The sequence below is a fragment of the Lotus japonicus genome, chromosome 1, assembly GCF_012489685.1.
Source record: "Lotus japonicus ecotype B-129 chromosome 1, LjGifu_v1.2".
NCBI lineage: Eukaryota > Viridiplantae > Streptophyta > Magnoliopsida > Fabales > Fabaceae > Lotus > Lotus japonicus.
This window is the reverse complement of record NC_080041.1, coordinates 47,119,176-47,135,404: the sequence shown is the minus strand read 5'-3', so window position 1 is coordinate 47,135,404 and position 16,229 is coordinate 47,119,176. Positions and strand designations below refer to the sequence as shown.

Here is a 16,229-nt window from a genome sequence, read left to right as displayed (position 1 = left end):
TCTTTGGACCAGTGAAAACTGAATCCATTGGAGGAAAGAAGTATGGGTTGGTCATTGTGGATGACTACAGTAGGTGGACATGGGTAAAGTTCTTAAGGCACAAGGATGAAACAAACACTATGTTCACCAACTTCATTACCCAAGTTCAGAAGGAGTTCCAAACTTCAATGATTACTGTCAGAAGTGATCATGGTGGAGAATTTGAGAACAAAGCCTTTGAAGAATTTTTCAACTCTCAAGGGATATCTCACAACTTCTCCTGTCCTCGCACTCCTCAACAAAATGGAGTTGTTGAAAGAAAGAACAGAACTCTTCAGGAGATGGCTCGCACCATGATGCAAGAATCAAATATGGCCAAGCACTTCTGGGCAGAAGCAATCAACACTGCATGCTATATCCAGAACAGAATCTCCATCAGACCAATTCTGGAGAAGACTCCTTATGAGCTATGCAAAGGAAGACAACCTTGAAGGTATGAAAAACGGTAGAAAGGGGGGGGTTTGAATAACGTTTTCCGAATAAAACTTCCACCTGAAATATTTTAACAAATCTTTCGAGAATAAAGTGCTTAAGATAAGAGATAGAAAAGCACACAAGGATTTTATCCTGGTTCACTTGATGAATCACTCAAGCTAATCCAGTCCAGCCGTTAAGGTGATTTCTTCCTTCTTAGAATGAAGGCAATCCACTAATCAGGTAATTGTTACAACTGCACTTGAAACCTACAAGTGACTAACAATACACTGACTTAGCTCACACTAAGATTCACTCTCTTAGTCTTCTCTAGGATCCGATCAACCTTGATCTCCTAAAGGTAACTAAACAACTGTTTAAGAAAGAATGTTTACAATGAGATTGCTTCTAAAAAGCTTATAGTAAACACAATGAATTCGAGATGAAAGAATGCTTAGAAAGTTTGAATATAGCTTGCGCGTGTGAGATTCTTCCAACCGCATCTTTCAATCTTCAGCCTCTATTTATACTCCAAGGATTAGGGTTTGAACGCTGCATGGGAATGCTACCGTTGGAGGGCAGTTCTGGAAATTCCAGCTTCTGCTGTGGCTGAGAATGTTAGGTAGGTCGTCAGGATAGTACATTTGCTTTTGTACTTTGGATAGTGACTTGACCTTTAACCTAGTAGACTTCTGATTAGAGGAATGCTTCATGTTGGAACTTGTGAAGCTCGTTGATCAGAGTCAGAGGGAAGCATGGATCCTCTGACCATTGTATCTTCTGATTCTGAACTCAGAGCGAAGTACTTGGTCTTCAGAGCCATCTTGCTTCTGGACTTCAGAGTCTCCACTTTTCAGCTTCTGGATCTTCAGAGTCTTCTACACCATCAGAACATCTGAACCTTCAGAGTGTCTGGGTTGTCAGAACGTCTGGATCTTCAGAACTTCAAGTGACTGAGTCCATATCAGAGCTTGTTTGACTTCAGATCTTCTGAAGATTTTCTACTGTTCAGAGTGAACATAGAGATTGCGAAAGCGTTGCTTGGGACACTCCTTGAGCACAGTGCTTCTGATTTGTGTGAGATTGGATTAAGGTCAGAGCCTCTAAAAGCACACTCAGAAAAACACGTTAGAGTATCAAAATTGTTCATACTAAAATGTTAACTTGTAATCATCGTAACATAGAGTTGTACTACTCGATCAAAACTTGATCTTACAAACCTGATATCTCTTACTTCCATCCATTTGGAATTACTTGCTACATGCTCAACACTAAGGAGCAATTGGGTAAATTCGATTCTAAAGCTTTAAAATGCTATTTTCTTGGTTATTCTGAAAGATCCAAAGGTTTTAGAATTTATAATATTGTCCATCAAACTGTTGAGGAATCTATCCAAATTAGATTTGATGATAAGCTTGGCTCAGAAAAGTCAAAGCTGTTTGAAATATTTGCAGATCTCAGCATTGACCCATCAGAAGCTAATCAACCAAAAGTCAGTCCAGAGGATGTTGCTCCAGAGGCAGAAGCATCTGAAGATGCTCCACCAACTTTTGATCAACTTCAGAAGAAGAAGAGAATAGTTGCCTCTCATTCAGAAGAACTGATCATCGCCAACAAAGATGCTCCTGTCAGAACTAGGTCCATGCTCAAACCTTCAGAAGAGACTCTTCTGAGTCTGAAGGGAATTGTATCTCTCATTGAGCCCAAATCAGTTGATGAAGCTCTTGAAGATAAAGGTTGGATTCTGGCAATGCAAGAAGAGCTAGATCAGTTCACCAAGAATGATGTCTGGTCCTTAATGCCAAAACCCAAAGGTTTCCATGTCATAGGAACCAAGTGGGTATTCAGAAACAAGCTGAATGAAAAAGGAGAAGTCACGAGAAACAAGGCAAGACTGGTGGCTCAAGGCTACAGTCAACAAGAGGGGATTGATTACACTGAGACCTTTGCTCCTGTGGCAAGACTTGAAGCTATAAGGCTACTGATCTCCTTCTCAGTGAATCACAACATCATTCTTCATCAGATGGATGTCAAGAGTGCCTTCCTTAATGGCTACATTTCTGAAGAAGTGTATGTCAAGCAACCTCCTGGCTTTGAAGATGACAAGCATCCAGAGCATGTCTACAAGCTCAAGAAGTCACTCTATGGACTGAAACAAGCTCCCAGAGCTTGGTATGAAAGACTTAGCTCCTTTCTTCTACAGAATGAGTTTGTAAGGGGTAAAGGTGACAATACTCTTTTCTGCAGAACCTATAAGGATGATATTCTTATAGTTCAAATTTATGTTGATGACATTATATTTGGCTCTGCTAATCCCTCTCTTTGCAAGGAATTCTCTAAGATGATGCAGGCTGAATTCGAAATGAGCATGATGGGAGAACTCAAATACTTCCTGGGAATTCAAATTGATCAACGACCAGGAGTCACTTATATCCATTAGAAGAAGTATACTTTGGAACTTCTGAAGAAGTTCAACATGAGTGACTGCAACATCTCTAAGACTCCAATGCATCCAACATGCATTCTTGAGAAAGAGGAAGTTTCCTCTAAGGTTTGTCAGAAGCTCTATCGTGGAATGATAGGCTCTCTTCTTTATTTAACAGCTTCAAGACCTGATATATTGTTTAGTATGCATCTCTGTGCTAGATTTCAATCAGATCCTAGAGAGACTCACTTAACAGCTGTTAAGAGGATCCTCAAATATCTGAAAGGAACCACTAACCTTGGCTTGATGTATAGAAAAACATCAGAGTATACACTTTCAGGTTTTTGTGATGCTGACTTTGCTGGAGACAGAGTGGAAAGGAAAAGCACCTCAGGGAGTTGCCATTTCCTTGGAGCAAATCTTGTCACTTGGTCAAGCAAGAGACATAACACAATTGCTCTATCCACTGCAGAAGCAGAATATGTCTCAGCTGCCACCTGCTGTACACAAACCATATGGATGAAGAATCATCTGGAGGACTATGGTTTGTCTCTGAAGAAGGTTCCTATCTACTGTGACAACACAGCTGCTATCTCACTCAGCAAAAATCCCATTCTACATTCAAGAGCAAAGCACATAGAGGTAAAGTATCATTATATTCGAGATCATGTTCAGAAGGGCACTCTATCATTAGAGTATGTTGATACTGACCATCAGTGGGCAGATATTTTCACTAAGCCCTTAGCAGAAGATAGGTTTTTATTTATTCTTGAAAATTTGAACATGGACTTTTGTCCAGAGTAAGGTTCTCTTCAGAACTTCTGACCATGGTGCCTCTGAAGTCATCAGATGTTACCTATTCAGAAGGTACTCGATCAGAAGCTCTTAACCCACTGGTTAAACTTCTGTGGTAGACAACAATACACGTGTCACTTCTTTTGTGACATAGTTCCTTGCGTTGCGTGGTATATCTGCTATAATGATGATGCCTACTCTCCTCCACTATGCTATTTTCAGACTAATTATTTTACAAACCGTTGATTTTGATTTTTACTTTTTTCCTTTTAAAATCTCAACGGTTACCATTAAACCCACTATACACACGATCTCACACACGATCTATCCACACACTTACACAAACGGTTTTCAAAAACGCTTGTGTGCATTAAACTTCATTTACTCCTCTCCCTCCAATATTTCCTTCTCTCTGAACCCTAAACCCCGCATTCCTGAGAATGATGGGCAAATCAAGGAAATCAAGAGCAAATGTTACTGCCTCTTCCAAACTAACTGCTGAAGAGCAAGAAAAACAGAGATTTGAAGAAGCTCAGCAAATTCTGAACACGGAAAATGTGGTCACCTGCGTCAAGAAGGCTGAAGAAATGGTTGTGTGCAACGAAGCAAGAGTGGACTTCGACAATCTGGCTGAGCATGGGGTCGACATCAGGGATCAAGTAGATTTGCAAGGTTGGTCTGGTTATTTCAATAGGCTCTGCGGTCCCATCTACTACAAGTTAGTTGTTGAATTCTGGAAAAATGTCGTCTGCAACGACTACTTTGTCGTTTCTCATGTACTGGATAGGAAGATTGTTATATCTGAGGAATCCATTGCAAAATTGCTGGGAATGGAGTTCCAACAGGGCAAGAGAATCAAAAATGTGGATGCTAATGTTCCTGGCATGAGGAAATTAGTAAATAAAGCCATCTATGACAACTGGTCTTTGGAGAAGACGAAGTATGGCATAAAGGATCTGAAGCCAACAATGAAAATCTGGCAGAAGATTTTCATCTACTGCATTCACCCCAGAACAGGAGGAACTGATTATCTTAATGCAACTGAAAAGGTAATCATGTACTATATTTCTAAGGGTGAGCCCGTATGTCTTCCATTTCTGCTCTTCAACTATCTGAAGGAATGTGTTGAAAAGTCAAGAACTACTGGAATTGAGACAAAGAGGTCTATCTCCTACATTTCGTATGGCAGGCTGCTTTCAGATATCTTCACCCAGAATAAACTGGTCAAGACCTTGTCTGACCTAGGACTTCATGAGGATCTGGCTATGTCCATTGGAGATGCTCTCAATGGGACTAAGTTGAAGAGAATGCAGATCATTGACAAAGTTCAAGTTGAACCTGTTGAAGAATCATCTGATGAGGTTCGTCAGAAGAACCACCCTATTGATGACTACCCTCTCTGGTCTAAGAAGGATAATCCAGCCAGCATTCTGGAATATGTGAGAATGCTCAGAAGCAAAGGAGATCCAATCACTCTTGAGGAATTCATCAAGAATCTTCCTGATAGTCCTCCTGAGGTGCCAACAAGGAGGTCCAAGAGAACAATCAGCAGCAAGCCTTCAGATCCCAAAGGCAAAGGGATTCTGATAGAGGAGACCAAGAAGATAAAAGCAGCATCAAGATCTGTAGTCATCAGGGAACCAATTCCAGAACCCTCTCCTGAAAGAACTCAAGTGGAGTCACCTCAGGAATCTCAATCTGATAGCTCTGAGAGCTCTATGGATTCTTCCACTGGAACCCAAGAAGAAGAAGTTTCACCTAGAAAGGATGTCAAGAGGAAAGCAATCGTAGAAGAATCTTCTGATGAGGAAACTAAAGATGATGATGTTCCTCTGGTCAAAAGGCAAAGAATTCAAGCAACCCAAATTGAGGAAGAAGTTGAGCAGGATGATTGTGAGATTATTGAGAATGTGCTCCAAGTCATAAGGGAATCAGCAGAAGCTGAAGAATCCACTGATTCTGATGTAGAGCCCATAGGCAAGAGAATGAAACTGCCTCTGAAGGGTCCACTTCAGAAGAAGGAGTCAGAATCAAAGCAAGCATCTGAACATGTTGCAGAGGTACAAAGAGAAAGGAGATCAAAGATAGCTTCAGATCCTGCAAGGACTGCTAGACTCACCAGATCTACCATACTCAAAAATTCAAGGAACTTACTAAAAACATTAATTTAGATTCTGCTTTAGTAGTTATTCCTGAACAACCTGTACCCATATCTACATCCCTGCCAACATCAACCCAAACAGTTTTACCCCAAACAGAACCTCAAACACAAGCTCCCCACTCAAACATCCAAACTGCTACCACCTCCATTCCATCCATCCCAATTCAAACCTCTTCCACATTCACCACCACTGAGTCTGTACCTCTCTTCAATTCATTCATCAAGGGTATCGCTCAGAGTGAGGCCACCTTGAGGGACTTGGTTCAACAATTCACACCCCAACCTCCATCCACCTCAAGAACCCTTCTGATAACTGAATATGGGGAGATTCCTGCTGAGAAAGACGATGAAGATGAGGATGTTCAGATTCTAGAACCTCCCTTCAATGTGCAACCTATCCAGCAGGTAGCCTCCTACTTTGAAGATGTGCTCCCAGATGCTGTTGCTGAGTCCTCCTATGTGTCCTTGTCTCACTACTCCACAGTGAACTCAAGAGATCTGAGTTTCACTTCACCTGAGAAGACTGCTACATCCAGACAAAGACAAGAGACAATTCCTGAAATTGAACGCATGGATGAATCAGATCATTCTGGACAAGGAAATGCTCATGTGGATGAATCAATGCCTTCAGGGCAAAGGAGAACTGAAAGTTCTAATGCATCCAGTTCTAATGCAACCAACACTCCTCAGCCAATCATGGATCTGGCACTCTCCTTCCGGCCACATAATCTTATTCAACTCATTCAGGAGTTCTCTGATGAAGCAACCAGAAGACTGCAATGGCTGTATCAGGTAACTGATAATCAATTTGATGCATCTCTGGTTGATGGCATGTGGTCTGCTTTTGGAAGATGGTCAGAAAGTAGGGCTTCTGAGATTGAGAAGCAGCTTAGCAGGGAGAAGCGTCTGAGAGTTCATGATGCCTCAGAGAGAGCTTATGAGCAGAGGCAGAGGGTGTTACACAAGGTTTGTGAGCCCATGAGAAGGGAAATGGCTGCAAGAACTCATGTTGTCTCTGAACGTACCTTAGAAGATGCTGATATGATTTCAGCAGAGGTTGCAGAGGACAGTGCTGAAGAGATCAATATTCATGAGACTGCATAGGTTGATGAAGTTCATATGGAAATGCCTACTCAAGCTGCAGCAGAAGTTCAGGCACCTGAAGATGTTCCTATTCAAGCTCCAGAACCAGCCCCACATCTGGAAGTTGCTCATCTGGCTGCCAGAATTGATAGGATACAAGATGATCAACAGAGGTTGTTTCAGATGGTTGAGCATCAAGGACTTATTCAGAGTGAACAAAGTCGGCAGATTCAGGAATCCTCCAGCAGAATGGAAGCCATGATGAAGTATCTGATCAAGAATCTCTCATCTTCATCCAAGCCTTGAACCCCTCTCATCTATCTTTCATGCATAATTTATTTTAATTGTATGTGAACTTATCTCATGTTTGACCATGTTTAATTCTACTACACTTACTTAATGCACCGTCCATTTCTTTTAGTAACTCACATGCATTTATGCTTCGATGAGTTTTATGCATGTTTTTCTGTTACTTTTCTTCTTTATAATCTGCTGCGTTCCTTCTTATTCATCACAACTCAATCCAATTCAACTCAATTCAATTCATCCCTTCTCTTCTTAAACCAACAATGACTTCTGTTGAATTGATATCTGAACTCAAGGCTCTGGTATTTGACCAGGTCTTTCCCTGGAGTGTTAATCTCTCTATCTCTCAAATCTCTCAAGCTCTTCGGATGATTAAGCATCCTTTGGACTGCTGGCTGACATCCCATCAGACTCACTGTCTTCAAAATCTCCAGCAAGTTCTGAAAGAACTCCTTCGCCTGGCCTCTCGCCGGAAGGACCTTGAAGCTCAGTTCGAGGGCATTTGTATGCTTCTTGAACATGAAGAAGATCAAGAAGAAGCAGGTCAGGATGCTGCCTCCACTCCTGCTATCCATGAAAGTGAAGTTCTGAAGGAAGAACTGGCTACCCAGTTAGCCTCCATTGATCAGGACATTCGTCCTTTGCACCTCCAGCTTCTTTCTATGAAGGAGTCTCGTGCCTTCTTATGTATCTAGGCCTTGTTCTCCTAGTCTTTTCTATCCTCTGTACTCTTTCCTCGTTAATTAATAATAACAAGCGTCTTATCTGCATTACTTCCTTGGTTGTTATTGTTATTGGTTGTGTGTTTTCACTCTTTTTGCTTATGACAAAAAGGGGGGGTACATAAAATGGTTTTTTGATAAACTTTTAACTTTGCTTATATTATATAAAACCAGTAGAGGAGAATAAGTATCAAATACTTATAGCACATAGATATTGCCAAGCGTCCTAAAATAAGGAATACATTTTGTTCAAAATTCTGAACCAATATGCCTCTGACGCCTTATTCCAATACACCTGGACAATACTCTATGTCTTCATGTGATCTACGCGAGTTCTGAACCATCAATTTCTGATGAGTATACATCTTTCTACGCGTATCTTCTGATCACATCACTAAGACTCTGAATCTAGACTTTTCAACATCTCATCAAGTCATAGATTCAGGGGGAGTCAGGGGGAGACTCCAGCTCAGAATCAAGTGCAATACTAGATTCAGAAGGAGCAACATAAACCATTACACAAGGATAAGTTTAAACTCTGATCTCTTCCTTCTTGTGTATTCAGTTTATTGATTAAGAATTGTTCATCAAAATACTTGTTTTGTCATCATAAAAAAGGGGGAGATTGTAAGATCAAGGTTTGATTAGTGGTTGCATCTCTATATTTTGATGATTACAATTAAGGTTTGTGATGATGAACAATTGTGGTACCCTAACGTTTGTCTCTTTTAGTTGTGACAAACAAGTTCTGATTCTGACCCAAGCTTATTCAATCAGAAGATAAAGACCCAAGGGTAGCCAAAAGAGAGTTGAAAAGCTTACCATGTTCGCTCAGAACAGTGGCAAATCCTTCAGAAGTTCTGAAGATAGAAGCTCTCAAGAGGTACTGAAGAACCGGGGTCAGAAGTTCTGAAGACCAGTTGTTCCAGTGGAACGGTCCAGAAGTAGAAGACTCAAGTTCTGAAGACCTGCAAGAAGTTGGCTCTGAAGACCCAAGCTATTCTAGCTCTGACATTCAGAGGTTCTGAGGAACATGTTCAGAAGCATAAGTTGCAAGGTCAGAGGATCCAAGCTTCCGTCTGACTCTGATCAAAAGCTTCACCAACGTCCATCTGAAGCAATCCAGATCATAAGTCAGCTGGTGAAAGGACAGGTCGTTGTCATAGTACACATCGTACAGTCTCAGTCTGTCCGCCACCAGTGGCGGATCCAGGACCCCGGGGTCAGGGGGTTCAAATTTTTCAAATAAGCACATCGATAAAAATATAATGATGAAGTTTTATGGAATCTTTTACATGAAAGTAAAACACTAAAAGTTCAAAATACTGAAGGATATGAAGGATATGAGTAAGAAAAACAAAAATTATACAACTCAATCAGATTACAAAGTGGAAGCTTAACTTCAAATCTAACACAATAACAATCATTTATGCAAAACAAGAATGTATTGAAATAAATTGTAGCAGAGTACAAATTTTCTAACACTCAAGAGGACCTTCAAAGAGACCAATTGAACATTATAAGATTAATAAAACCATCCACTAAAGCCCCAAACTCTTACACGGCCAACAGATACAAAACCAACAAATATGAATCACGAACAAGGGTCCCTTAAAGGGCCAATATCAAATATTCAAATCATTGCCTGCTTAGTTTGAATTGATATCAATGTCCTGCTGCAGACCAAAATCACCTCCTCCAAAGATTTCTTTCAGTACATAACCCACAAATATACCAAGAATTCCACATCTGCAACTGCAACCAGCTTCAATTCCCTCACAGAGAGTCAAGACAAATTAAAGGTTCATTGATCCATTCAAAAACAAAATAAAGGAAAGAGCTACATTTGGCCCTCAACCATTCCCACACCTTCAAACGACACTTCTCAAAGATTTCCTCTGAGTCAAATCCTCCTCCCCTAAAAATCATATCATTCCTTACTGTCCAAATGTGCCAGATTACACATAACCAAATAGTCGATACTCCAACCTTCCTGGACCTGTAAATGATCCAAAAAAGAGAGTAAAATGTTCTCTAACAGAACCCAGAATTACAAAACAGAAGCCAATCCATTGAAAGACCAAGGACCATAATTGCCATGCGCACTGACAAGTGAAAAATATATGCAGAACTGATTCCTCAGATATCCCGTAGAGTGGGCAACGATCATCTGCTACCTTACACTCCCAAGCCCAAATTTTGGTTTCCCAGAGTAGAATTTCAAAATTTCTTTGCAAAGAACATAACTTTACTAAAACCCCATTTGCCTCATAAACTGAGCACATCTAAAAACTATGATTATAGCAAAAATACACAAATATATACTACAAAATACAAAGTGAGAATCAAGCTAAGGTGATGGGTAGAAGGGATTTGAGTATTCTAAGGCTGCGATTATGACCAAATCACAAAACATGTCATAAAAATCCAGCTTGAGAAGAGAAAGGAAATCAATTTAGGGTTAGGGAAATCAGCCATACCTAGGGTAAAGCCGCAACAGAGGGCCGGCTGGACCGGTGGTCGGTGGACGGTGGTGGCGTGGTGGTGGCCGGTGGTGGTGGTGCGCCGTGCGAGAGTGTGAGGGTGTGGTGACTGGTGAGCGAGCGTGAATCGTGAGTGAGAGGGTGAGAGCGTGAGTCTGTGAGAGAGAGGGGTAAGTGAGGGTCTGGGTGCAAATATAAAATCTCAGGGGGTTCAAAAAAAAACATTACAAGGGGGTAAGTAGAATTTTTCTTTTTCTCAGGGGGTTCATCTGAACCCCCTGACTTGGCTGTGGGTCCGCCCCTGTCCGCCACCTACCTTGTTCAGCCTAGCAGTCTGATATCACAAGATTGCCACTCCAACGGACAAAACCCTAGCAACGACTACATCATATGTCTTGGAGTATATAAGGGCTGAAGAAAGAAGAAAGAAGCTAAGAAACTTTGCTGAAACCATTCAACTCATTATAACCGATATCTTAGCAATACTTCTTCACTGTTCTTAAACATCTGAGTTTACCATTAGCTTTTCAGAAGCAATTCTTGTAAACCCAAAAGTCTTTACAAATACTTTGTAAGTTCCTTGAGAGACCAAGTTTGGTCGGATCTTGAGAGGACTGAATCAAGGTTGATTCAGTGTTTAGCTAGTCTTGAGAGGATCGGTAGATCAGCTTCTTAAGAGTATACTAGTGAGAAAATCAGTGTATTGTTAGTCACTTAGCAGGAAGCAAAGTGCAGTTGTAACACTCATTGATTTTAGTAAATTGCCTTCATCAGAAGAAGGAAGAAATCACCTTCACGGGTGGACTGGATTAGCTTGAGCTTTTATCTCAAGTGAACCAGGATAAAATACTTGCGTGCTTTACTTCATACCCTTCAGCACCTTGTTCTTATCTTTGAGTTTGGAAAAAGTTCAAAAGTATATCTTTTATTAAAAATACTCTATTCAAACCCCCCCTTTCTAGTGTTTTTCGCACCTTCAACTTCAAGACAAAAAATGAACAATTTTTCCTTATAGATTAGGATGAAAGTCTGTTCATATTGAACTCTTGGACAACATGGTCGGCATGGAAGCCAGATGATTGGAAGATAAGGGAGAGGCTTTCTACTCTTGGCCTGCGTAAATATATTGTTGCTTTCTGAAACCAGTTCTTCACCATAGAATCTTTGCACATGGTATATGCCAAATCAAAATCCCCAGTCTTGCGCAAATAATGAATCATGGTCTAGTAAATCAAAGAATTAGGCTTATACCCCTTCCTGTGCAGAGCAGAATAAACCCTCTTTGCCATATCAACAAAACCCGCCAGGAAAAAACCCTTGATCATCAAACTAACGGTAAGCTCATCAGGTTTAATCCCAACTCTCTCCATCAAGCCCATCACAGCATTAGCATCCCACGCCCGTCTCGCACAAACCAAAAAATGAACCCGAGCATTAAACGTAGCCAGATTCGGCATACAACCCTTCAACACCATACTGTTCGACAACCCATTCCCAATCTCCCACCTCCACAACATCCGGTAGAATATCCTTATCGTTTTCCGACTCTAACATAAACAAATAATCCTCTTGGAACTTCCCCATATGACAAAAGACCTTAACAACAATATTGATAGAATAAACATCTAATTGAATGTCAAATTTCTGAGGAACTTGTTCCAAAAACTCAACAACATAATCAAAATGCTTTGTCTGAGCCAAAACCTTAAGAGCAGCATTGAAAGACTTAACAGTTCTACGAGAACAAACGAATAAACTTAAATACCTATAGAATCTTAAATAAACTTCCAGGTCTTAGAATGACCAATAGAACCCTACTTGCTTTCAACTTACCTATTAACCTATAATTTTATTGGCCTAATTATATACTATAAATTTGTTTCAGAACATTTTAGGTCTCTAGTCTATAATATTATTGACCAATTTACACATAAGTTTGTTGTTGTATTCAAAATTCAAATACCTTATCATGGAGCAAGTAAATAGGATATGGGGTTGGAGGGGTAGCTCACTTGGTTGAGCTAAGGGTAGAAATAGGTGTTGGAGCATTTGTAATTACTAACAACTAACCACTAACATTTGCCTATAAAAAAAAGTAAATAGGATATCTCATTTCAAATTTTATATTTATATTTCTTTTTTCTAAATATTTATAAGGTCAACTTATCTCATACATGTTTAGCATAACAATATCATGTAAACGATTTAAAAAAAAAAAAAAAACAATATCATGTAAACTAAGACTGTGTTTGGGTAAATATTTAATTAATGTACAACCACTAAACACTTGTTCATAAACTATTTGAGCAGCTTATAAAAATTACTCAAAATAATTTATAAAAAGGTTATAAGCTATTTACACAAACTCTCAAATACTTACACTAATATTATTATTATTAGATAAACTCAAATAATCTCTTCCAAACGGGGTGATAATCCTAATTCCCAATCTTGTACTGATACCAGAGGCATCATAAGCATTTTTTGTGTGTGTAAAATAGGTGTCTTCCTTTGGAGGCAATCATATTCGAGTAGAGAACATCCACATCATGGTGGGGCTAACTCTCTCAGCGGAGGGTTTTTCTATCCATAAGACTCTCACCCAAAACCTTACTTAAGGGGAGTCAAGCATTTACACTTAAACCAACCACCCGTTAGTAGAGGCAGCGTAAACTAACATCTAATTAAGATTTTTTGAAATCTAACTTAAAACAATATTAAGGTCAAGCATAAGCTTTCCTTTAAAAAAAATGGAACTCAAGGCTCACGCATAAGGTTTATTAAGGGTAGAGAACATTTTTAAGGAATCTTAATAATATATAAGGCTCATCCACCAAAGTGGGTCATATTATTCCCTAAATGCCACATGCTTGTCTCCTATTTGTTGTTACATTGAATTTCTAAATGTCTTAATTTGATTGGTCCATATTGATGCATTTTCATTGGTCCATTTTGATGACTCAATAAATAAAGAAATTAAAAAATTAAATTATGTTTAATTAGGAATATTCTAACAAAAGATCCCTTATGTAGAAAATCATCATTTTGCCATTAAAGGAATTTAATGAGTACACAATCTCAAAATTACCAAAAGATGTATTTGAAAAAATATGTCATACGTTTTCTCCACTTTCAAATGATACGGTTACACCCACTTCTCATCCTGATCTTCTTCAAAGTATAGTTGCTGATATTGCAGGGCCCAAATTTTTTTTTTATAAGCAATTATGAATATTGTTCCATTCTAGAACATAAAGAGGGAAGGTAGTACCCAAAGTGTGAGAATGGTGATGTGAATGCTTAGAGAGAGAAACTCTAACCGCTTAGAGAGAGAAAATATAACTGAATTTCAATGCTATTATTTCTCAAATAAACTAAGAGTCCCTTACAATTGGTATTCACCTCCTATTTATAGAGGTGGAGTTGGGTCTTGGCGCCTCTATCCTATCCAAATGCGCCAGTTGGGCCTCGGGAAGGGAGGCCCAAGGTCATGGCGTGTCCCCCGCCCAAGGTCAGGTCTCCTAAGCGAGGGACCCTGGGGTCTCGCTCAGTCCACAAGTCCACAAGACACCGAGCTCGAAGCATGAGAGCTAAGTGTGTCTTTAAGCAAGAAACAAGGCGAGAGCCTCGAGGATGCCGACTAAAACTTAAAAACTTAAAATCTAGAAGTGAAAAACGATGGCCAACATGGCCTGGTAAATAAAGTCTTTTGCAATCGACACTTTGGACCTTCAGCTGCGCCCTCCTCTTCTTCCGGGCGAACCCAGTCCACAGGCAAGCTTGTGGCGACGGCTACTAGTCCGCCCGACCCGACATAGTTATGCATGCGCCCTAAATCGCGACGTTTTGTCACGTGTTGCATCCTTTCCACACGTCGCGCCTTGAAGCGATGTTTGGATCAGTAAATCCACAGAATCTCAACCGCCACTTTTGAAATGTTTTCTCGAACCATGTCAACATCTTGTCAATTTTAAATTTGAACCAACCAGCTTCAACCGTCACAGCTTTCCACTTAATGCGCTGCCCCTGCTCTCCGGAATCCACGTCATACCTTTTGTGTGAAGGCCCCACCTTCACCATGATGATTTACCATGATGAGGCTCGACTTCCCAATCTTTATCACACCCAACCCTTGAGTTCTTTCCCATCAGATCATTCATCATCTTCTATTAATTGCTCCCATATTTGCTCCCAACTCCCGCTTCGGTCTCCTTTGCTGATCTCACGAATCCCAACTCCGGCCCTTGCTCCTCTTCTCACAGTTCCCTTCCTGGTTAGTTTTCATCCCTTCCTTCTCCCCTCTCTCTCTTTTCTTTCTTTGATGTCTTCAACAGAGACCTTGTCCTCCATTGAGGAGATCAAAGCCCACCTCCTGGCGACCTTCGCCACTCTGCCCTCCCCTATTTCCGAAGCCCCTGATCAAGGAGTTCTTGATCAACCATCGGAACTGTCAACCAGCAAATCCGTCTCTAACCTTGCTCGTATGGTCAGTGGGCTCTCCCATTCTTCGTTATTAGAGGGCCTTCTCCGAACCACCGGATGTCGGGGGCAGGACCGCCCCTGGCAGCATCGTGGGCTTAATGACCCCAAATATTCCCATTTTTTCTTTGTTTATGAGTATCTGTTCCTTGATCTGAGCATTAAACTTCCTTTCTCCTCCTTTCTTACTCAAATGTTGTGTGATATGAATGTTTCTCCTTGTCAACTCCATCCCCGCTCCTGGGCCTATCTGCGGTGTCTTGAGATTCTTTGCCATAGCGTTGACGTAGCGCCCTCTGCTACCCTTTTTCCTTCTTCTTTGAAGTAGATTCTCAAACTCGAGGTTCTCGCGGCTGGGTCACTCTAGTGTCCCGGCCCGGCCAGGACGAGAACGATTTGCCCCTTGTCAAGTGGGCCCGGAATCTTATTTGGCTCGCCGGTATTTCAGGATCATCGTCCACCCCGCTTACCCCTCATCATTTACACAGAAGGACGGGAAAGCCCTTTCCCTCACGCTGTCCCCCAGATCCTTATCCGGCTTCCCAAAAATATCTTTTTCCTCCAGAGAAAGCTTCGTCGCTGAGGTCTTATCTCTACTTCCACTTTTTAGTTGTATTGAACTGCTTGATGTCCCCCCAGGATCCAAATTGCTTCCCCGACTAGGTCCTTTTTCTTACTCCTTTGCCGCACCCCACTTTTTATATGTCCTTCACCTCTAACGACTGCTCTCTCTTTTTCTTTTCAGGAAAAATGAATTTCTCTTCCGACGAACTGCTGAAGGCTTTCCTTTCCGGGGGCGTTAAGACTCCTCCCTCCGCTCATACCGGGGAGAAGAGACAAAGCTCGCTGTCGGACGACGGTGCTTCCAAGAAGAAAAAAATGGACGAGCTAAAACCATCTTTCGTTTCTTCAACCGTCCCTGGCGAGGAGAGCACTGCCTCTGGCTCTCCCGCCCCGGTTGGTGCGGGTGATTCTTCTAAACCTATTCACCAGAGCGAGGCGAGCATTGCCCAGGTTGAGGGCCCTTCTCGCCCCTCAGTGTCACCGACGGCCCAGTCCTCGCCAACTGTCGTTCATCTCTCCACTTCTGCCTCTGACTTGCCAACTCCTGCTTCTCCCAAGGCTGTTGGCGGGGAAAAAGACCCCCCTCTGAATCGTCCACAGAATCCCTCTGGCGAATCAAGCTCCGATCCCTTCTCCTTCCTGCTTTCTCATCCCTTTCTCGAGAAACTGAGGGAAATGCACAACCAGAACCCGCAAGACATTGCTCAAGAAGCTGTGTCCAACCTCCTCCGAGCTGGCTTCCTGTTCGCCCAAGTGGC

General features: G+C 41.3%; 1 pseudogene; it reads right to left on the bottom strand.

The window, feature by feature from the left end:
• Positions 1 to 11,444: 11,444 nt before the first annotated feature.
• Positions 11,445 to 14,508, bottom strand: LOC130737027 (pentatricopeptide repeat-containing protein At1g80150, mitochondrial-like; annotated as a pseudogene).
• Positions 14,509 to 16,229: the final 1,721 nt, after the last annotated feature.